Source organism: Mustela putorius, unplaced genomic scaffold, assembly GCF_011764305.1.
Source record: "Mustela putorius furo isolate JIRA1106 unplaced genomic scaffold, ASM1176430v1.1 tig00000083_pilon_pilon_pilon, whole genome shotgun sequence".
In the NCBI taxonomy this organism is placed as follows: Eukaryota; Metazoa; Chordata; class Mammalia; order Carnivora; family Mustelidae; genus Mustela; species Mustela putorius.
In genome coordinates, this window is record NW_025421273.1 from 20,118,616 (window position 1) to 20,142,737 (window position 24,122).

Here is a 24,122-nt window from a genome sequence, read left to right on the forward strand (position 1 = left end):
CAGAAGAATTATCCCTTCTTCCCTGCTAGGTTATTTGGCTGGTCAAACAACTAAATGGATATGAGATTTAACAGGAGAAAAACAAATATCATTCTGTACATACAGGAACCCTATGAACATATGAGACCCGAAGGGCAGCCAGGTAACAGCTGAGGAAAGCGGTAGAGGTCTGGGGATATGAAGGGAAGGAAGGCTATTCATGGAAAGGCGAGAGATGTTTGGAAAACAAAGCTTGCCCTGCTCTGCAGGTACCTTTCTTAGGAAAGAAGGGATCTCTAACCCCTTTCTTCAGCGCCACTAAGGTGCTCAGCTATTCAAAGGAAGGTGAGGCCATGTTGGAGTGAGGTCCTCCTTCATCAGTGACTAGCATGGTGCCTGGCAGAGCCCATCCAGCAGTTACCTGCAGTCTGGCCTCCCCCTGGAGCTCACTTGCATCCACTCTGCTGGATGATGAGTTGACAGTCACAGAAGATAAGATCAATGCCCGCTGTAAAGCAGCAGGTGTAAATGTTAAAGCTTTCTGGCCAGGCTTGTTTGCAGTGACGTTGGCCAATGTCAGCACAGCTGCAGTGTAGGCACTAGTAGACCTGCCCCATCAGCTGGCACTGCCCTAGCAGGAGCTCCTGCCCCTTTCAACCCTGCTGTCCCATCTGAGGAGAAGAAATGGAAGTAAGGAAAGAAGAATCTGAGGAGTCTGATGATGACAGGGACTTCGGTCTTTTTGACTAAACCTCTTTCGTAACATGTCCAATAAAAAGCTGAACTTTTTCAAAAAAACTGGTAATAGTTCTCTTCGTGTTACAGGCTCCCTTTCCTGTGTAAGCTTAGGCAGCTGAGGAGGAGGTAAAGAGCTTTTCCTGAATCTGCTGGGTCTTGACTACCTTTAGTTCAAAATAATCCTCATGACAAAGTGGCATATTTTGGAAACACTTGTTCTGAACCCCTTCAGCTATTAGGTGGAAGCCATTAAGTTTAATTAGATGATCTTAATTGTTCCTCTTGTGACTCTGTGATCATTTGGGGCATATTTGGCTTCACATTTGGATTTTACTAGAAGTGGGGGTGGTGGTGCCTGGGTGGCTCGGTTGGTTGAGTGTCTGCCTTGGAATCAAATCATGGAATCAAGTCATGATTCCTGAGTCCTGAGATTGAGTCCCACATTGGGCTCTGCTCAGCAGGGAGCCTGCTTCCCCCTTTCCCGCTGCCTGCTGCTACCCCTTCTTGCGCTATCTCTCTGTCAAATAAAGAAATAAAATCTTAAAAATAAAAGGGGGGGATAGTTTACTATAGGAAGAAAAGATGCTGTCAACACCTGGAGAGATTCAAAGTAATCTCTGCACTGGGTGGAAGTACCTCTCCCCATGAATGATTTTAATTTTTTAGTCTAATTCCAGTCCCCGGAGTTATTTTAATGTACAAAGCTCTAAGAGTTTGGTTAATTGTCAAACTACCGGGATTCACATCCATTCTTCGTGACCTGATATTCACCTTCTGGCCTTGCAAGACTGAAGGGTCGCCCCACACTATAGTGAACCAATTGAGCCATTGCCATAGGGAGCAGTGTGGGTGATCAGCTAGGCTATCTCAGGTTATATCCAATTTTATTGGCTTTAAATTCAATTGGCACTGATTACACTGCTGACTCATGTTTTTTATAGACAATGAGGAAAATAAAGAGGTTTATAGACAACCGTTAACAATCTAGGGTTAAGCCGTTGATCTGAGCTGCACAAATTAGAATTTGTGACATTTGAAGGTAACTGGTGTCCCTCTCTGGTGGCCATGATGTAAACACACGTCTGGAGTAGTCAACCACCGGGTCCTGTTCCACACGGACAGTGTCAGTCTGTGAGAGGGGGAAAAAAAAACCAAAAACTGTGAACCCGCCGAGTGAAGCACAGATGAGAGATCGGCGGTGAAGGCTCTGCCTGCATTCCCCATAGTTCTGCTACCCAGTTACTTGTCCTAGTTATCTTTGATTATGTGAGACAAATTGCAGAAATCATCCTAACTGATGAAAGTCCTATTGTTTAATATGGAATGTGTGTGTTATGTTTATGGGAGGGAACTCCCATAGATGTTCCCACAGATGAGAAGGGATGCTGAAAAGTGGTGTCAGGTGTGCAGGAGCCTAATGAACACCAGTGTTCATCACTGTTTACCCCTTTGTAAACCACCTTGACCTCAACACTTACTCCTAATCGATACGGATGTGCATCACAGTGTCAATACAAATGTGATATTTTTCAAGGCAGATGAATTGTTCTTTCCATATTAGTGCCTCAGTTATTCAGAGAGGCCATGGGTTGGGTGGGGACAACTCTTAAAATGCAAGAACTTTCTCACTACAAAGATTTGACTTGAGAAGGATTTCTTTCTTTCTTTCTTTCTTTAAGATTTTATTAATTTATTTATTAGAGAGAGCAGGAGAAGATGCACACATGCAGGGGGAATGGCAGGCAGAGGGAGAAGCAGAACTGGATCCTAGGACCCTGGGATCATGACTTGAGCCAAAGGCAGATGCTTAACTATTTGAGCCACCCAGGTGTACCTAGATAATGATTTCCATGGAGTTGAACCATATGCCTCAAGATATATCAAAGTTAGTTAGAGAAAGACAAGACAAATGCTCACTTCAAAGAAAACAATAAAATAGTCATCAGTAATTATTTTTGGCAATGAATACTAAAGCAATGGTTGTGCTTCTCTGGATTTAAGTTAGGAAATTATTCAAATGTTTTGCACACTCTGTGCAAAAGAGTGAGATCATAATTAACAGGTGAGATTCAGGTAACCATTTAAAAAAAAAGATAATAAAAGCCTGAGTAGCTGGAGCACCTTGGTGGCTCAGTTGGTTGAGTGTCGCTGACTTGATTGCAGCTCAGGTCTTGATCTCAGGGTCATGGGATCCAGCCCTATATTGGGCTCTGTGCTGGGCATGCAGTCTGATTAAGATTGTCTCCCTCTCCCTCTGTGCCTCCCCAACCACATTTCTCAAAGAAGAAAATAAAAAGCCTGACTAGCTTTCAAGATTCTTTTAGCTTGAATGTAAACTTGAATTTCCACTATTTTAGGTGATCAGAAATACATACTTTGATGTGGTAAATATGTTGAACAAGTTACAGTCGTGGTTAAACAGTGAGTTTTGCAATAAAGAAAATATCTGTGTTGTTCCCCAAATCTAGACATTTCAACAAGGAAGGAAGAGAGAAGAAAGTGCATTTTTATTTATATATTCAATTTTCTGTTAATAGGCAAGTGAAGAGATGTTCTCCACTATCTTGTTGGTCTCATGTACATTTGCCTAATACAGGAAGCCCCGTGGGCATGGACCCCTTTCCCAAGGAGCCAGAGTGCTCACTGTAAAGACAAAACATGCTTGGCAGGTACAAACAATAACTACTTTTTAAACTTCAATTTAAATTATAATATATATTTGAAGTAAAATAAATGCAGTCAGATCATGTAAAAAATGAGGACAACATGGGCAAAAAATGAACATGTACATATATGGAAGGGTGCTGGGGTAAGCTGAGTTCAGAAGTGAAGCAAGCAGTCTGTAGGAAGGCAGCCTTGAACCTGGTTTTAAAAGAAATGATAGTCAGTGGGTGGGCAGGGGGTGTGGAAGGCATTAGTAAGTAAGTTAGTAAGCTTAATTTTCAAGGTTAGACATAGGAAAAGTATAGTCATACAAATATGGGCATGTTCACCCCTGAAGTGAGCTTGTTTCTTGATTTTGATTAACATAAAACAGTACATAGCTCTTTGACTAATGAATGCAGAAGAACAGATTAAAGTCTAAAGCAAGGTCAGATTTATACCAATTTTCTAGACTAAATGTGTAATATATAAAATAGATTATATGAGTGAAGAAGCTTGTTTTTACAGGCATGACTATGAAGGGGTAGAGCCTGGGGGCTTTGGAGCAACAGCTGGGTTTGCATTTTTAGCTTTGCTGGTTCTAGCAGTCTGACTGGGAAAATTGTTCCACATCTCTCTGTGCTGTTTTCTTATTTGTTTAATGCAAAGAATAATAGAGCAACCATATGGTTTAGGAGAAGATATGATTGATATCATTCATTCATTCCACAAATATGTTTTGGGCTACTACTACAGGTCAAGAAATGCTCCTTTTTTTTTTTTTTTTTAAAGATCTTATTTATTGATTTGAGAGAGAGAGAAGGATAGCACAAAGGGAGAGTGAGTGGGAGAAGTAGACTCCCTGCTGGGCAGAGAGCCCAATATAGGACTCCATCCCAGGACCCTGCAATCATGGCCTGAGCCAAAGGCAGAAGCTTAACTGACTGAGCCACCCAAGTGCCCTCTCAGGAAATGTTCTAGATGTCGGAGGGAGTGCAGGTAAGCCAGACAGATAAACCTTTGTCCTAACGGTGCTTCTGTCCCAGTGGAATTAGCTGGTCATCAAATAAATGCAAAAATAACATTTCAGACAGAGATAAGTGCCCTACAGAAGATTAAGTAGAGCCATATGCTCGAGGGTGAGGGATTAGCAGCTTTCAGGTTAGGGATGGTCTTTCTCGAATCTGAAGGTCCTAGGGAAGCCAGCCATGAGAAAAGGAAGAGAAGCAGCCCTGGCAGGGAGAGCAGCTAGTGTGAAGGTCCTGGGGCAGGATTCAGCTTTATTGTGTTTGAGGAGCAGAAACAAGGTTTGCAGCTGGAGGATATTGGGCAAGGGGTAAAGGGATAGCAGATGGAATCAGACCATGTAGGGCTTTGATATCAAGGATAGGAGATGTGTTTTCTCTTAAGTGCAAGGAAAAGCCCCTGGAGAATTTTAAACTGGTGAATGACATGATTTTTTAATGGAAGTCAAGTGCTCACCACTGGTCCTGGCACAGGACACACATTTAGTAGAAGTTAACTGCTGTTAGCACTTCATTTAATCCTCACACCAGCCCAGTGTGATGGTTACCACGAAAGGAAATCACTCCAAATCTGATCTGGGGCAGAACTTTGTGGGCTGATGTGATTTTTAGCCCCTTTGGGAAGGCTCCAGCCTTCCTGATAAAGTGCTGGTGTTTTTTTCTGATGGAGTTTAATGTGATTTAGAGTCCTTCTGGGAAGTTAGATTGACTCCATTCTGCTAACTCTTGTTCTTTAGATACATGCAATAACTTTTAACCAGATATTCAAAGGTACAATGCTCTTTTAAGCCTGATGCTATTCTAATAATCTGTAAACCACACATTCATCTTTTAAACCTCCAGTCAAGTAATGTTTATTAAATCACATTTGTTTTCCTCCACAAAGAAAACCTTTGAACTAGTGTTCTTGAAGTATTTTCCCTTGCCAACAATTTGAAATAAAATGTGGATAAATGTTCACACTTGATTTACCTAAGAAGTGGGTTTGAAGGTATCATCAATACCACCATTCTACAGACAAGGAATCTGAGGTTTATAAATATCATGTGACTTGATCAGTGTCACAGGCTATCCCCCTAAAGCCTGTGCAGGTAGGCATTCCACTGTTTCCTCCCAGGAAGACCAAACTTAACCCAGTGTTCTAAGAAGGAGCAAAGTGAATCTGAATCCAAAGGAAAGCACGATTCCCGGTTACCATAGTCCGTCTGTCTCCCTCCCTTCTGCCCTCTTCCTCCTTCCTTCCTTCCTCTCTTTCTTCCTTCCTTTTTCTTTCTAAAGATTTTATTTACTTTAGAGAGAGAGAAAGAGTGAGAGAGGATGAGCAGGGGGAGGGGCAAAGGGAGAGGGAGAAAGAATCTCAAGCAGACTCTGCACAGAGTGTAGGAGTCCCATGTGGGGCTTGATCTCATGACCCCAGGATCATGGCCTGAGCTGAAACCAAGAGTTGCTTGCTCAACTGACTAAGCCACCAGGTGCCCCTTACTCCTTTTTCTTTTATAGAAATCCCGTTATTATCTGTTTAGGTTTATATTGATGTTCAAAGACGAATATTCATTGTGACCTCCTCTCCCCTAGTGGGAGAGTCATAGAGAGAGAGTATATACATACATATGTAGTTCATCTCCACTCTCACTCTGCTTTTTCATTTTTAAGGGTTCTAATTTGTTCCTTCATCCATTGAACCCAGTCTTGACTTGGATGGATCTTTTCTCCAGTTTGATTCATGAAACCTATTCCTCTGGTCTGGAATGTCACTCACTTGGATTTTCAGCCTGTGGAACCCAGAGCTTTCTTTTGTTTTTCTTTTTTTTTTTGGAAGACATTTTTTTTTTTAAAGATTTTATTTATTTATTTGACAGACATCACAAGTAGGCAGAGAGGCAGGCAGAGAGAGAGAAGGGGGAAACAGGCTCCCCGCTGAGCAGAGAGCCCGATGCGGAGCTCGATTCCAGGACCCTGGGATCATGACCGGAGCCGAAGGCAGAGGCTTTAACCCACTGAACCACCCGGGCACCCCAGAGCTTTCATTCATTAGTGTTCTGTGCACAATGCCAGTCGCAAAACCCGGTTGTGTGGGTCTGCCAAAATGAAGTAAATTACACATTAGCCCTTGTGAGAAGAAACCTGAATGAGATCACTGAAGGGTGCTAAAACACTCTGGGTTATTTGGACCGACCGGGGGATGGGGTGGTCCCTACTTCTAACTGCCCAGTATTATTTTCTTCGACCAAATCGGTTCCATAGGTATATTGGAGCCACTTCAGACAACAAGCTTGTGTTAAATTATTAGGAAATTTGTGAAGTAGTTGATGCCAAGTTGGTAGCTTGAAATTGGCCACAGTGAGAATATTTATACCACAGACATTGAAAAATGCCACGAATGAGGGTTCCCCCCAACAAAGCCAGTTTTTAAATACTTACCAGTACATTACTCAAGTGCCCCTCAGGTTCACCCTTGTTTTCTGCCCAGTTACACACCAAGGAGAGGGCATAAAAAGACAGCGAGTGGGACAGTTGCCAGGACAGGTTTTTGGCTGGCATTCATTTTTCCTGCCTGCATTTTCCCCCATCACATACTCTGCCAAGAGTTCTGGAGTCAGATGGACCCTGTATTCCTAATAGCAAATGAGGGTCACTATCAGCCCCCACCCTCCATCCTGAGCCCAAGGTTGACTCCCGGCTCATCACTACTTGTTCTGTAACTTGAGCTAGAGACACATCTCTAGGCATGTCTCCTCATTGCTGTCATGAAGAGAATACCGCCAACCCCATGGTTTGTGTGTTTGTTTTGTGTTGGTGGGGGTGGCTGGTGAAGGGTCCCCTTGAACGGCCTTGCTTAGAACACGGTGCATTGTGAGCTTTCAATAAATGATAGCTCTGGTTCAAATTCTAAGGGAAGCTCTAATTGAAATTCACTGCGTATTCACAGACACTCTGAGGAAAGTGCTAGTGCCCAGAGGCCCTGGTCTGAGGCTCTGGGACCAGCCTGTCTTGCACTATTTCTCCCACAAGGTGGCGGTCTCTGTCTGAGCTCTTTGTGGCTGGGAGCCCAGGCACGCCTGCGATTCCCTCGGAGTCCAAGCCACACCAGCCGTGTTCTTTCTCCCTTTCATGCAGCCTCCATACCTTCAGTGCTTTGAGCTTGACATTTCCAGCTACAAAGAAGTGGGAAGAAAGAAGCCTTTCTTGAAATATGTTTATCTGACCTGAGTGGCTTTTCCTTGCTATGCAGGAGTATTGTAAAATCCTTTTACTTCCTGCAAGGATATTTTTAACAGGTAGGAAGCTGAAGTCTTGGAGGGTGTTTCTGTTCTGTCTGTCCTGGTTTCTTTTTTCTCATTCTCCAGTTGTGAAAGCAACATGATAGAATACAGTCCATGTGGGGCAGCAATCAGACTGACCTTGATGTGACCTAGGACTTTGCTACTGACAGAATGAACTGGGGCTGCTCCTTTGAATTTCGAGCGCCCAGCTTCCTAATCCATAAAATGGCAGCATCTGCCTCTCTCTCTCTCTCATCTACCCCTCTATCTTGAGTTAGTCCTGTACTTTACAATCTGGCCACACATTAGATTCACCTAGGGAGCTTTTCAAAAATTGTCAATTCCTTGGCTCCACTCCAGAGGACTGGTTCTGTTGGACTAGGTTTCAAACACAGCATCAGTTTGTCTGAGAAGCTCCCTGGGTGGTTCTGTGAGTTGTGAGGGTTAAGAACTGCTGAGATCCTCTTATTAAGCCTCTCTAAGCCTCAGCTGGCTCATATGCTCATAAACTGAAAATCGCTGGACCTCAACAGCTCATAGAAATACAACATGGTTCCCTTTGCTAACAGTCCTCCTACCTGCAGTCCTGCTCAGATGAGCAGGCAGTGCCGTCTCTTCCCCTGTCCACCCCTTGTCTTCAGGGGCCTTTCATGAGATGCCCAAGAATCCCCACTGGGGTTCCGCTGAGGGAATGCAGGAGACAAAGGCAGAAGAGAAATTACTAAATTTCCCTACACCTATAGCTCATTGACAAGTCTTTGAAACAGGCAGAGTGACCTTCTTCTAGGAATTCAGCTAATATTTTGCTAAGGGCAACAGGTAATCTTAGCCCAATCTCTAGAATCCTGTAAGTCTACTTTAACATATAAAAATTGCTTTGGAAAGATGCCTTTCAACGGACAAATGGATAAGGAAGATGTGGTCCATATACACTATGGAGTATTATGCCTCCATCAGAAAGGATGAATACCCCACTTTTGTAGCAACATGGACGGGACTGGAAGAGATTAGGCTGAGTGAAATAAGTCAAGCAGAGAGAGTCATTTATCATATGGTCTCACTTATTTGTGGGGCATTAGAAATAACACAGAGGACATGGGGAGATGGAGAGGAGAAGGGAGTTGAGGGAAATTGGAAGGGGAGGTGAACCCTGAGAGACTATGGACTCTGAAAAACGATCTGAAGGTTTTGAAGGGGCGAGGGGGGTGGGAGGTTGGGGGAGCCAGATGGTGGGTATGGGGAGGGCACGGATTGCATGGAGCACTGGGTGTGGTGCATAAACAATGAATTCTGTTACACTGAAAAGAAATAAATTAAAAAAAAATTGCTTTTTAAATTTTCTTTATCTCTATCCCCTAAGATACATGTTGGCCATCATCCTCCAAGTATGACCAAGCATCTGAAGGGTCTCATAACTAGGGTTTTATTAGACAGTAATAAATGACTTTCCCAACAATAAGTAGCCCCCCTCAAGGTCCTGGAAACCTTGCTTCCAAAATTCCTTACAGACTTAGGCTACCCTAACCCCCTTCCAACTTGAAAGCATATAATGGGCCACTTCTCATGACCCCAGTGCAGCTCTTTCTGTCCACTGGTCCTGTCTCTGTTCTTTCTTTCTTTTTTTTTAAAAATTTTTATTAGCATACATTATTAGCCCCAGGGGTACAGGTTTGTGAATTGCCAGGTTTACACACTGTCTCTGTTCTTTAATAAAACCACCTTTTTGCATCAAGGATGTCCTGAATTCTTTCTTGTCCATTGGCTTTGAACCCTAATGTCTTTTCCTATATCAAACGATACCTGGGAACCTTATCGCTATGCTGAAGCTGGACTGTCCCTGTGGTCAGCAGAAATGGTCCCTCAGAACAATGCACGATAGTCCTTCTCTGGGTTACCTTTGACTAGGAATACTCCTCTCTGATTGGCTTGGGTTGCAGGTCCATGGCCCATCAGATGTCAGCTCTTCCATTTCACCACAGAGCAACCATATTTCCTAAGTCATGGCCTGGTACCCAGAGAGCAGTGTTGTGAGTTACAGCATCTACTCATGACTCAGAACCAGCACTGTGCTCCAACAACACATGCTTAGGGTGCTCATCCATACTCCTCCCCCTTGATAAATTTCCTCTTGGAGATCCTTCTTTTTCTTCCCATAATCTGGCCTCATATGTGTCTACCCTTGTCCATTGGATGTGTTCTAATACATGTAATTAGTAGGTAAACACCAAACCCTCTTCTCCCAGAAGGCTTCTTGGCCCACTATGTGGATTCTTTCAGATTTAAAAATGCTAAAAAAGAAAGAAAGAAAGAAAGAAAGAAAGAAAGAAAGAAAGAATCAATTTTTTAGAAAATATATGAGAGAAGATCCATTATCACTCCACTTACCAGCTTCTCTCTTCTAAACACAAGCTTTTCCCAAGCACCCTCTCCACTAAAACAGCCCCTTTTCCCAAAATCTGTGGGTAGGAATGAACTTACTTTGTAAGTTTGTATACTTACTTTGTATACTTTGTATATGTGTAACCCAGAGGGATTTCTGAAATGGGGATTTCCAAGACAAAGGACCACTTGCCCCAAAAGTAGGATCAAGTTTTTCATGTGAGAAACCACACAAAATACTCTCTTCTGGGCAACCTGGTCCACATAAATGGGGTTCATATGAATGGCAACCTCGCAGGGCAGTTGAGAATAATAAACAAGACATGGAATGAGCAACTTGTAGTGCCTTATTATTATGTCTGTTACTAATTCATTATTCTAATCAGCATCTAATCAGAGTTGCCCCTCCGGACAGCGAATACCCCACAACTGAGTCATCTTCTCTCCTCTTACACACACATACACACACACACACACACACACACACACACCACCCCCCCACCCCCGTGCAGTTGTCAGTGTAGTGGTCCTGACCCCTAACCAATACAGGATCACCATTGGGAGGCGTCACCTTAGCTAGAGTGATGGGGCTCTTCACTGAAAGGCAGGCTATGGGCCCTGTGCTATTTACTCTCTCCCTCTTGCTCTGGAAAATGATTGCTTATATTGAGCTAAAATCGGGTGGACAGAAAAAGACGGTTCAAGTTTCATTGTTTATGATCCCACCTCCAGGCTTCAGACGAGGAAGACTCCATCACCAGCAGGGTGGGCTGGGCTGCTGGTGTGTGGAACAGCACAGTGGGTGGGGAGATCTGCAGAGGCTGGCGTGCTCTCCAGGTGAAACGATACTGGATGCCCTGAGAGAGAAAGATCCCGAGAACGGGATGCCAGAGGGGCATGGCTGGAGAGGGATAGGGTGAGGAGAAAAGGGAGGAGTTGAGGAAAGAGACCAAGATGTGGAAGCTGTCTCAAATTATTCTTCAATCTTTGTGGAGTAGGATTTGGGTTTGCTGGTGGGTGCGTTTCTAGATGCTTCAGTGTCCGTTAGGGGAGAACGGGGGCCCAAATGGTCCAGGTGCATTTGAATTGTGTCTATTTCCCTGAAGCTCTCATGCGTTGGTTGTATATTCTCGGTGCAAAGAGCATTCAGAACAGTAGCACCTTGGTCATCGTCGTCCAAACCCACTGTTCTACCTTCCGTCCTGGCCCAGATTGCCTCTTCTCATGCTTCAAGTGTTGTTCCAGACCAGAGGTGTGGAGGAAGCCAGAGGAGGAGGGAGACCATGGGCTATCTCCTTGGCACAGTGTGGAAGCTTTTGCAAGGCACAAGGGTAATACAGGTATCTCGAGATATTATGTCAGAGGTCTCAGGCTCAAGATCTTTCCTGCAATCACTTCCACGTTCAATCTTTGCTCATCAGCTCTCTTCCCTGTGCCTCAGTTTCCTCCTCAAGGACAGTGTCCCCAGTACCCCTCTTTGCACTTTATGCGATCTACAAGGAGCAGCCAAGGGTTCGGGATGGGGTGGCAGCAGTGTGGATGCTAAAGGGTTGTGGATGCTACTCTTTCATCAGAGTCACTATGCTGTGGACTGGGTTGGCTGGGTTTCCTTAAAATCCCCTAGGACCACTAAATTTCTTTCTTTCTTTTTTTTTTAAACTTCTAATTTTTCTTTAATTATTTTTTGTGAATTCTATGCCCAATGTGGGTCTTGAACTCACAACCTGGAGATCCAGAGTCACTGCTGTACCAACTGAGCCAGCTAGGTGCCCCTCGAAATGGACACTTCAGAAAAAAGTTATTTTATTTATTTTTAGTAATCTCTTTATCCAATGTGGGGCTTGAACTCATGACTCTTGAGTTCAAGAGTCAAATAAATGCTCTACTGACTGAGGCAGCCAGGTGCCTGTACCACTGAATTTCTGCTACTACTGAAAAAAAAAAAAAAGGCTAGAATCCAACAACCTTTAGCAATATTTTGTCATCGTGTTAATGGTACATGTCCCACTAGGGGGTTACATTGTTGATTTTACATGTTAGATGGCTGAATGATTTTTTTTTCTTTTTTGATATACACTTGACCTATAGCCTTACATGAATTTCAGGTGACAACATAATGATTGGACATCATATATATGACAAAATGATCACCACAATAAATCTAGTTACCATCCATCACCACAATAGTTACAATTTTTCTTTCTTGTGATGAGAGCTTTTAAAGCTCTATTTTCTCAGCAGTTTTCAAATCTATAGTATAGTATCAACTATAGTCACTATGCTGTACATTGATTCCCCTGGACTTATTTATTTTATAACTATTTTCTCCTATCCTTCATACTCTGCTTCTAGTAACCACCAATCTAATCTCTGTATCTATGGGTTTAGTGTTTTAGATACCACATGTAAGTATTCATTCTTTGACTTATTTCACTTAGCATACTGTCTTGAAGATTCATCCATATTATCACAATTGGCAGGATTTTGTTGTTTTTCATGATGAATAATATTCTATTTTACATACAGACCCCATTTTCTCTACTCCTTCAGCCATCAGTGGACACTTGGGTTATTTCCATGTCTTGGCTCTTGTAAGTAATAATGTAATGAATGTGAGGGGGCAGATATTTTGTTGAAATAGGGTTTTGTTTCCTAAATGCCCAGACGTGGAATTGCTGGATAATATTGTAGTTCTATATTTAATTTTTTCATTTCTTTTTTTATTGAGGTATCCTTAACATACAGTGTTATATGAGTTTCAGTTGTACAATATAATGATTCAATAATTCAATATGTTGCTTAGTGCTTATGATAAGTGTACTCTTACTATTTTTAATTTTTTGAGGAAGGCTTCATACTTTTTCCACAGTGGCTATACCAATTTACATTCCCACCAACACTGCATAAGGGTTCCTTTCCTCCACATCCTCACCAACACTTGTTTCTGGTGTTTTCCATTTAGTCATTCTGACATGTGTGAGGTGATATCTCATCATGATTTTGGGTGAACATTTTTAACTTTCATAAGTACCATATTTATTTTAATATCTGTGAGGAAAACTACAGCTAGCACACCAAGCGTATAATTTCACTGATCTGCTTCCTAGGATGAGGGTCAATACAGTCAAGTAAATGGACTTATTTAAAGGAAGAGAAAAAGTAAATAATAGTAAAGATGGCATAGGAATATGGTAGTCATGACTGGCATTTGAAGAAATGGGCAGAATGGCATCTGCAGATCCTCGTGGCTCTAACAGTCTGGCATTCTTACCCCACCCTGTCTTTTCTCCTGTTTCCTCTGCTTCCCCAGGAGAGAAGGCATTACAGTGTGTATTTCCAGATTCATAATGGCACAGGGCCTGTGCACACTGGGTCTTCTCAGTCTTCCCCAACAAAGAGCTCTGTTTTGTCCGAGGCCAGCTCTGTGTTCCCATCTCTGATCTCTGATGAGATACATGGAATGGCAGGAAAGCAGACCAAACTGAAAGCAAGAAAAATCGGCAGGGCTCTGCCGAGATTGTGAAGCTGACCTTCAGTTGGGATTAGCCAAGGCGCTCTCTGCTCCATTGACAGAATACCTCATGTGCTCACGTTTGAAAAAGCAAATCTGCAGAATTAGCAGCCAATAAATGATGACTGTGGTAGACTGGCGATTCTGTGTTGCTCCTTTGTAACCATCAGGGCTCACTTATTTTTATTTACTTCTTGGCATGAAATCGTTTCCTATGTTTTCTTTTTAACTCACTCTTAATGGCATCATGCATGTCTATTTTCCTTGTTCCCGATTCTGAATGATTCATCCATAATTGTCTGTTGTCTCACGATAGGCATGCATTGGTTTTCCATAGTTGATGAAGTGTGGCATGCCATGGTGGAAAGACCTTGGGCGTTGGGACAGACTGACCTGGATTTATACCTGCCTTCGCCACCTGTGATCTGTGAATTGGTGCTTCTGACTTCAGTAAGACTGAACATCATTTTCTTTGACTACTCAACAAGAATTATGCTTCTCTCACAAGATTTTTGTGAAGATTTAAGAGGTACCAGCTCTCTCTATATAACCCTGGGCTGAGTTGGTTGAGCTTTAGATGCTAAATAAATATCAGTTCTTTTATCGTCTTTCACAACCTCGACAAATCTTTGTACCAGACGCCACAGACAAGGCAGAGATTAATACAACCTGGGTGAGGATGGCGCATAGGTTTTATTTCATGTGCCAGCCCTCATGGAATGCGAAGCTTCAGGGAGCACCTCGTGGAGATCGCGTTCGGCGTCAGCAAGGAAGAGGAGCACCGCCGACCGCCCTGTCCTCAGGTGTGGGAATGGACAGTGGGGGATGAGCCCGTCCCGCGTTTGCCGTCACAGACACAAACCCTGCTTTGGGGAAGCCAAAGGGAAGGAACTGTGAAATTCCTGGAGAAGGAATGGAGAGCTATTGAACACAATAGTTGGTAAGTATTAGGTGCTGTTTCACGGGTTATGTGTAGAATCCTCTCTGCAGACTGGAGACAACTGAGTTATTATGCTCATTCTGTAAATGAGGAAATCGATGCTCAAGACAGGCTAATAGATTTCTCAAGTCCTCACAAGGTAGGAAGTGGTGGAAATGAGACTTGAACCCAGAACTCTGATTCCGAAGGCCTTTTATTTGCAGTTACTAATTTGTTAAACTGGGGTGTTCAAAAAAAGTCCTTAAAAAAAAACCCCAAAAACTGAGGGGCGCCTGGGTGGCTCAGTGGGTTAAGCCTCTGCCTTCGGCTCAGGTCATGGTCTCGGGGTCCTGGTATTGAGCCCCACATCAGGCTCTCTGCTCAGTGGGGAGCCTGTCTCTCTCTGCCTGCCTTTCTGCCTACTTGTGGTCCTTTTCTGTCAAATAAATAAATAAATAAAATCTTAAAAAAAAACAGGTAAAATTAAGAACTTCAAGGTTTGTCAAAGTGCACTAATTTTAAGTGTTCAGCTTGTGGACTTTTCAAATATACCTGGGTAATTTGAATACACCTATATAACTATCAGTGAGATTAAGGTACAGAACTTTGTCACCTTTCTAGAAAGTTCCCTCGTGTGCTTTCTCAGTCAGTAACCTCTTCACCTAGAGATAACCACTGTTCTGACACTTAGCCTCAATGATTAATTTTCACTGTTCTTTAACTTCACAAGAATGGCATTTTATAGTAATTTTGCTTTTGAGTCTTCCTTCTTTGTTCAACATAATGTCTGTGAGATTTATCATGTCATATTAGTACTTTGTCTTTTTTATCCATTGTTATGAATATATAACAAGTTATTTATCTAATCTCTTCTTGGGGGACATTTGGGTTATTTGCTCTTTTTCCTTATTGTGAGTAAAGCTGGTGTCAACATTCTTGTAGTATCTTTGGGTGAATATATACTCTTATTCTTTTCCGTCTATACCTGCTAGTGGAATTACTAGACCACAGGTTTGGTGATTATTTAACTTCAGTAGATATGGCCTATGGCCATGGCCTATGGCCAGGCTAGGGCTGGTCCAGAGGTACTTGTGAGGCCACACTCCAAAGAGCAAGTGAGAAAGCCAACAACTAGAAACTGATCTTAGGGTGTAGAGTCAGGGAGTCCTTCAGAGACTCTGTCTTTTATTATAATAAAATTATTATTATTATTATTAATAGTAATAAAGAGGAAGGTCTCCTGCCGTTTCTGGACCGGATGAAGCTCAGCTAAGGGTGTGAGAGCACCAGTGGGGCCTCCCTCAGCCACAGGCCAAAACATGGCCCTTTGGCAACTTTGCAGTCTCTGCAAAGGTGGTCATAACTTTCGTGTAGCACCTTCAACATGGAAACCAGAGGCTGCAGCACAGACAGTCTTTGAAGGACTCCCTGACTCTACACCCTAAGATCAGTTTCTAGTTGTTGGCTTTCTCACTTGCTCTTTGGAGTGTGGCCTCACAAGTACCTCTGGACCAGCCCTAGCTTGGCCATAGCAGCAGACTTCTCTGCTCCCTGGTGGGCAGAGCCACACCTTCTCCAAAGATGTCTGGATCCCTCCCAAGCCTGGTTCTTCCATGGGTACTCATCTGAAGCCATAGGGTGCTTTACAGAGTCTCTTTGTATCTTACGGTTCCTCTAGCACAGTTAATGGTTCTTTGTACTCAACTTGCTTTGTGTGGGTTACTGTGTATTTTCTGTCTCCTGATTGGACCCAGATTGTCATAGGGGGTGATCCCAGGAAAAATACAAGAGAGTGGAGAAGGAAAAAGCCAACAGAGAACGTGTCAATGAGTGGCTCACTACTGTGAACATTTGGGGCTCATTTGCACTTGTGTCCCCCGAGAGTCTGGGTACAACACCCTTCAGCATCACTCCAGCAAGAGGGAAGGAGGCTGACTATTTATGGTATGTATCTACCAGTTTTCATCCTGCATTGCTCTATGGGGAACTTCATGTCCTGGCACATCTGTCCTGCCTTGCATGCCTGGACTGTACAGTGTACTTCTGTAGCCAAAAAAGCCCTTGGGTAGAGAGAAGCAATTCCTTGATGGTAAGATATCTGTGTGCTAGCACTGAAGCTGTGGGGGACTGCTAGGGTGGACCCCGGAAATGTGAGTGGGCACTGACGCATTGACTAGTTGCAATACTGACATATTGCAGTATGTTGGCCGACAAAGGGAAATTGGTCAGCTGGATGCTAACCAATGGTGCAAACTGCTTTGAGGGTGAATTTTCTGGAAAAGCCAGTTGTAGAGGATCGAACATTTTTCTGGCTGGTATAATTTAATTGTACGGTCAGTGTTTGTTATAGATAACTGGATTTTTCTTTGACCTTGACAATCTCACTGACTTGCTGTCTGCACTGGAAGCACCATTTTCTAACTGTTTCAAATACGCCAAACCTGGCTCCCACTGCCACGCTTGGGAGGTGCTGACGGCTGTGGTAACCAACTAGCAAAAAGGCAACGGTGTTTGTATTTTCTGTTTTGCCCTTTACGAGAGCATTTCAGCTGAAGCGAAAGGCTTTTTTCTTCACCCTGGGTTTTTAATAGAAATCTCAGTGGCATGAAGCTGTTTTAGTTCTGAGCACCAGCTTGTAAAGTTCATTGGTGACAAAGCTCTGTTCTGGCACGGAACGCGGTGGGTACCACAGCAGAGATGCTAATTCACAGGAGGACCGGAACAAAAATCTAAGCAGGAGACAAGTTTATTACAAAGGGTCATGGACAGTGCTTGTCTGTGGGTCATGTGGGCTGAAGGTCATATCTATGCTAAAAATTTTAAATCATTCACATTTTGCAATTAAGTCAACCAATGTATATGGTTTCCCAACTGGCAGTGTATTTTTTTTTTTTTCTTCTGTATTTAAGATGCTCGGTGAAGAAAGAATGAGGAAGCTTACAGTGTCCCGAAATGGAAACATCTGTGAGACATATCAGTGACAAAAACAATATACAGAACAGTGTTGAGTAGCTACCTATTGTGTGAGAAAGAAGGGAAAAGATTATATAGCCGCATATGTTTGTATTTACATAAAAAATCTAATAAAAACATCTGAAGTATGGGCAAAGAAGGCAGAAACAGGGGTGACACTTTTCAACATATCATTTTTATATTGTTTTGATTTTAAAATCATATTAATGTATTTCCTGTTCAAGAAAAGAAATAATGTCCTGTGAAGAACATAATCATTGGAAAACAGGCCCCTGTTCTTTGACCACTTCTACAACATTTGAAGGTAGCTTCATATGGGAAAATGGGTTCCATAAAATTTAAATTCAAATGCACGTAGTGAATCCTTTGCAAACATTTAGGGCATGAGTGGAAATTTTTTACATCCACACTCATGGAAATTTTTTACATCTATGCTGCTATTTACCTTATTACCAGCAGGGGGGAGTGTTTCTCTGTTTTTCTTTGTGCCTTTGCCTACCTCCCCAACTTCAGATGCAAAACTAACCAAGAATTCTAATTCAAATCTATGCACAAAATGCACCACATTTTCTAGATTCATGGTGTTACTCTCTCATCCCGAAAACCTTTTGGGGACTTGGAGCTTCCAGTAGGCTGCTAATGATTATTCAAAAGCGGCTGATTATTGGGCTTGCTGGTGTAAAGTCTTTTCTTCCCCATTCTTTGCCCCCTTGTCATTCCACTGGGCCCCTATACATCACTTTCCATAATCAGATCGTAGGAGAAACCCTTAAATTATGAAAATTCACAGCACGTGCTCTCTCTCTCTCTCTGTCTCTCTCTTTCTCTCTCTTTGTTTTACTTTGCAGATGAGACCCAGGATTTGGGAGGCAAAACAAACAAATAAACAAATATGAAGAGGGCAGATTTTGGACCTCCATGAATGATGCCAAAGTTAAGAAAAGCTAAAAGAGGTAGAAGAGGTATCTCTGGGGAGTGTTCTTCTCTTGCCTGGCTGGCCTTGTACCTGACGGGACTCTGGACATCTTCCCAACAGGAGCCATTTTGCAAAGGACGAGATGATAGCTCTGAGAGGATGAGCAACTCACCCAAGTTCATGTTGCTGCAAAATGATAGAATTGGAAGTAGGTGCCAGACTGCATCCAAGGAGGAGACACTGAAGTGTTTTTTCCCTACACCGTGCTAAATAAACTAAGGCAGCGCCTCCCCTGTGCTCTTTCCTGCCTCTACTCCTCTAGTCTCTGTCCTGCTCTTCCTCCTCCTCTTGGTGTCTCTGAAGAGAGGAAAGGGAAAAGGACAAACTGCCCAGAGGCTCCTCAGATGTTCAGGGGAAGCTGTTCTTGGTTGTACGCTGGCAGTGATTTCTTGCAAAAAGGCAGCAACATTGAACTACCCAAGGTCAGAGAGTCCCAGTGCTGTGGACTTGGGGAAGAGCCAGGGAAGGCAGTGTGCTGTTTGTTTGTTTGTTTTGATTTAAAAAAAATTTTTTTTAAGCTGTTAGGGGGCATTTTGTGCTTGTGTGTAAGGGTATGTTTGAGTATTCTGCTTCCCTGTCCTGGCTGCCTGGCAGTACCCGGAGGTGAAGGAGATGGTCACAAATGCAGACAGGGACACTTCCCAACGCTGTATCATAGTGAACAAAGAACAACAGTGAAGATGTTTTACACAAAGAGTAGGATGTGAGAGTGAACTTGGGTGGCATGGTGTCCAGCCTTTCTGATAAATAACACCAGCACGCCTTGGGGAGAGAACTGTGGCCCTTGTCAATGGTGAGTAAGGCCAGGAGAAATCACCTTTTGTGGAAGCATGACTCTAGCCACCTTTCAACACTAGCTATGCTGCCATTTCAACACAGAGGTGCAAGCAGCTGGCTAGCGTCTTGAGGTGGGTGATAGTACCTAGATAGAATTTTCTGTTTGCTCTATTTTCTTTTAGTTATGATTCTGTTTATGACAAAAGATTATGGTTTTCTGATTATGGTAGTGATACGTTGTCCCTTTTAAATACAGGCCTTTAAGCAAAAAAGTCAACTTAAAGGAAAATAATTGAGTAAATAATAGGATAGTTGGTATGGAGATGTGGAAAACCGTTGGAAGATGGAGGGGCATCTTGGATTATGTCGACACCTGTCTTCCATTTCAGATAATTTAGGACTCGAACGCGATCATTTGAGAATCATGTGAAACTGGAATGGTGTCATTTCAGAACAGAAAAGGATGACCTAGTCCAATCTCCCCATTTTAGAGTTGATGAAATGTAGGCTGAGAAGGAGGTGATTGGCCGAAGGTCTCAGAGTTGTGTTGGCTGATGACGGGAGTGCGTGTATGCGCATGCGTGTGCGTGCAACTGCTGGGAGGGGGCTGGAGCTGGGAGAGGAGGTCGAGGTAGTTGCCAGACATAGCTCTGCTGTAAGTAATTCGGGTTGTCTCGGCACCATAGGGGGAAAGAGGGAAGAGGAGGTGGACACAGTCTTTGAACAAAGTGAAAACCCCTAGATAACGAGAGGGAAAATGTCCCGAAAATCTAAGTTCCTTTTGCTTGCTGCAGCAGCAAGGCCAAGAGCTGGCGGGTTTCCCTCAGTCATCTCAGCAGTAGCTTTTTCCTGTGGAATGTGGCGTTAAATAGGATAGGTCAGCATTACGCTTGAACAAAATGTGATGACTGATTAGGAAATGAATGGTAAGTCATGGATCATGGTGATGCTTATCAACATCCTCCCCCTGCCCCCACCGGAACAAACAAAGCTGCACTTGCAGGCTCACGAAACTGGACCCAAGATGGCCTTGTCCTTGAGACAATGTAGCTCTGGCTGTGACAGTCATCTATGAGTTAATCAGGTGTCACAGGAAGAAGAGACTCAATTGTGCTTCAGCTGTTTCAGGAGGAGTGCTGTGGGGTCTGTGGCCCCCAGCCTCCCCACTTCACTGTGAGGTCTGCCCCCAGTCTTGCTTTCCTGTGTGTATAACTGTGAGTCCAGCAGTATGGTGCAGCCCAGGATTAAAGACCGCCTCCCTTGTGGATGGGGTTGGGGAGCCCAGTGTGTGGTCCAGGACAGGAACTTAACATATATTTGTGGAACAGACAACTATGAGGATGGTTAAATCAATCCATAGTCAATCAGTAGGGCTTTGCATGGTGCGTGGCATAGAGCCAGCCTACTGCTCACCCACATTCCTATGTGGATAGTCCATCTTTCAGTGTCCCTATTTCTTCATGTCTAAACTTCATATAAGAAACTATGTTCTAGGGGCACCTGGGTGGCTCAGTCAGTTGGGCATCTGCCTTCCACTAAGGTCTTGATCCCAGGGTCCTGAGTAGGGTCCTGCAGGGGCTCCTTGACCAGTGGGAAGCCTGCTTCTCCCTCTGCCCCACCGCCTACTGTGCTCTCTCTCCCTCTCTCTCAAGCCCTCTCTCTGTGTCAAATAAATAAATAAAATCTTAAAAAAGAAAGAAAGAAAGAAAGAAAGAAAGAAAGAAAGAAACTGTGTTCTACAAATATGTTGTTGGGATTTGAGAGATGAGTCATGTGAGTGTAGGGGTTGCCTATTCATTCATTGACTCATTAAATCATTCATTTATCCAACCTACTGATATTTATTAAGCATTTAGTGCAGAGAGAGTCTAGGCTCCTTCTTATAAAGGTTGAGACCTAGTGGGGAAGTCAGGTAACAACCACATAAAAGAAATCAGAAGCCAAGATAATGCTTTCAGAATATCATACCTGCTAGAGTAAAATAGCGATTAGATGGAAATAATAATACTAAGACTATTGATGAAAGCTAACATTTGTGAAACCCCACGCACCATACCTGTTGTAAACATTTACCTGTATAATGTGTTTAATCCATATCATCACCCTAAAAGAGGTATAATTGTTATCTTCATTTTATAAAGGGAAACTGAGGCACAGAGTTAGAAAGTCATGAGGAAAGGGGGGATATTTCAGACAGCGTGGTCAGGAAACATTTCAGGGGAAGCACACTTAAGCAGGAACTAGAAGTAAGCATTTCTTGTGCCTCTCCAAAATCCATGATTTCCTTTCTAATCACCCCTCTTCCACCCCACCAATGCCATTCATTGTCATCGCAACTACCTTCTAAGTAGACCAGCGCTCCTTGCAGCCAGAGTGGCACGAAGGTGTGGGGAGGACAGAGAGATTGGTCAAACGCATTGGCCCATTTATTGCTCTGTGGACCTTACCAGGGTGTGGCTTATTAGTGGCCTCTAAACTTGAAGGGTACAAGGCTTAGACCTCTGGGATGGCATAGCATGGAGTTATAGCTTGTTCTCTGTACTTGCCCATGGGGAGGCTTGATCTACATCTTCTATTCCCTTAAGCATTCAGTCATGGTCATTTACTGTGGGAATGGGAGCGAAGAAAACATAGTGGTGGGGGGAATACTCAGAATACTCTTATTCACGCACACAATACATTACGTTTCAAGGCCTTTCAGCTGCACATCCCACCCGGGTATCTGGTCCCAATGACCTTGTGAAGCAGGGATTGTTACGCGCATTTGGAAGATCAGAGACAGGGAGGCTGAGAATCTTTAGAAGTGCAGCCAAGCCCCCATCCACCAGCGGGGGGGGGGGTGGGGGGGTGGGGGGTGTTGGGGGGGTGGGGGGACAAAGCCAGTGCTTGAGCTGTGAAAAACGAAAAATCTGTCAGTCCATCTGAACGGGCTGTAGGGATAACATCTTTCTTCACAGTAACAAGAACCATCATTTATTGTTTTCAATGTTTATCCTGTGTTGCATTCTGAACCGGGAGCTTTAAACACGTGAACTCATTCAATCTGGTTGCATACGGCATGGACAGCAATTGGCAGAGCGTCTAGGGTGTAGTAAGAACTTAACATTAACTTCTATGGCTCTCTTTTTGGATAGGTGAAACCTGAGGCTCAGAAAGGTTAAGTGATTTGTCTAAAGTTACCCTATCATTAAATATAGCCATGTGGCTATGAGGTCCAGTTCCTGTCTCTGATGCCCATTGCTGGCCAGCCTGCCTTGGTGTGTGTTGTGGGCAGTGCACAATGAGGTTTTACCTTTTGCAGCTTGTCACTGGTGACACTTAGACTTTCTTCAGGTTCATTTAAATTATGCTGGAAAGCCACGTACGCCTTCAGCCTTGCAGACACCATTGGGACAGTAGCCACCTCTGTTGTTCCCTTGAGAACTCATTTTCTCTTTACTCAGGAGATGCTGAGAATCTGGGGTGTTGGACAAGATAGCTAGCCCCTCATTGTGTCTGGAAGATTCGTGTTTCTTGGAGGGGCCAGTAGAATTCCTTCCCTATGAATGCCATTGGATTTGGAATTCAAATTGGGAGGGTTTCCTGTTTTGAATTTTACCAAAGTTGCAAACATAAAGCTGTTTCCTAAGTAGACAATGTCCTGGCACTCCTCATCTCTACTCCAGGCTGCAGCTTTATGTTTACTTTCCCTCATTTCAAACAGAATTTATCTGTGGGGACTTGTGTTCAGCAACACAGAGAAGGCAAGCGGAGGTGGATCTGGATTCTGTTTCCCGGCCTCTGGGATGTGGCAGAGAAAGGGCAGATGATTCCCAGTGGAAGCTTTTATCAAGGATCCATTTTAGCCAAAGTTTGAAAGACACTTGGATTTTGATCAAAGGAGGAGGAAGGCAAGCCCAGGAAGCCATGTATCCTACATGAGGTCAATATCGGAAATATATAAGAAACTCAAACAACCTAGCAGCTTAAGAAAAGAAATACACTTGAGTTACAAAATGGACAAGGGGTCCGATAGACATTTTCCCAGACAAGACTTACAAATGGCCAGCATGTATATAAAAAGGTGTGCAACATCACTTGTCATCATGGAAGGGCAGTTTAAAACTACAATGACATAGCACCTTACCTGTTAAAACGGTCATTATCAAAAAGACAGAAGGCAATAGATGCTGGCGAGCATACGGAGAAATTGGAACCTGTGTACACTGTTGGTGAGGTGTAAATTAGTAGAGTACCATGGAAAACAGTAGGGAGGTTCGTCAAAAAATTAAGTTGTCTCACTTCTAGGCATATCTATATAAAAGAAACGAAATCAGCATCTCAATGTCTGCATCCCATATTCATTGCAGTATTGTTTGCAGTAGCCAAGATACACGAACAGCCTAGGTGTTTGTTGATGGTTGAATGGATAAGGAAAATGTGGTGTATAGCTACAATGGAATATTATTCACTGAAAAACAGAAGGAAATCTTGTCATTTGTGTCAATGTAGATGAACCTGGAGGATGTTATGCTAAGTGAAATAAGCCAGACACAAAGATGCAAATAGTCCATGACTTCACTGATATGTGGAATTAAAAAATGTTGGACTCCTAACAGCAGAGAGTTGGATGGTGGTTTCCAGGTTTTGGGAGGAAAGGGAAACGGGAGATATTGATCAAAGGGTATAAAGTTTCAGTTATGCAAGATGCATAAGTTCTGGAGATGTATGATGCAGTATTATGACTGTAGTTAACAATACTGTCTTGAACACATGAAATTTGCTGAGAGATCTTAAGTGTTCCCACCACACAAGAAAGATGGTAACTATGTGAGGTGATGGCTATACTAATTGGCTTGATTTTGGTAATTGTTTCTTAATGCATACTTACATCAAAACACCACAGTGTACACTTGAAATACATTCAATTTTATTTGTCAAGTTTACCCCAAGAAAACTG

General features: G+C 43.2%; 1 long non-coding RNA gene across 3 annotated transcripts in view; it reads left to right on the forward strand.

Annotated features, from left to right (window-relative positions):
- The window catches only part of LOC101686105, a 29,151-nt gene extending 7,138 nt beyond the window's left edge, over nucleotides 1-22,013 (forward strand). Inside the window, exons 2-5 of one of the 3 annotated variants that reach the window (XR_006605474.1) lie at nucleotides 13,855-14,478; nucleotides 16,212-16,401; nucleotides 17,655-17,734; nucleotides 18,279-22,013. This is a non-coding gene — a long non-coding RNA (uncharacterized LOC101686105). The remainder of the gene's footprint in view (nucleotides 1-13,854; nucleotides 14,479-16,211; nucleotides 16,402-17,654; nucleotides 17,735-18,278) is intronic. The other 2 variants (XR_001177604.2, XR_006605475.1) reach the window with 2 other exon arrangements.
- The last annotated feature ends 2,109 nt before the right edge of the window (nucleotides 22,014-24,122 follow it).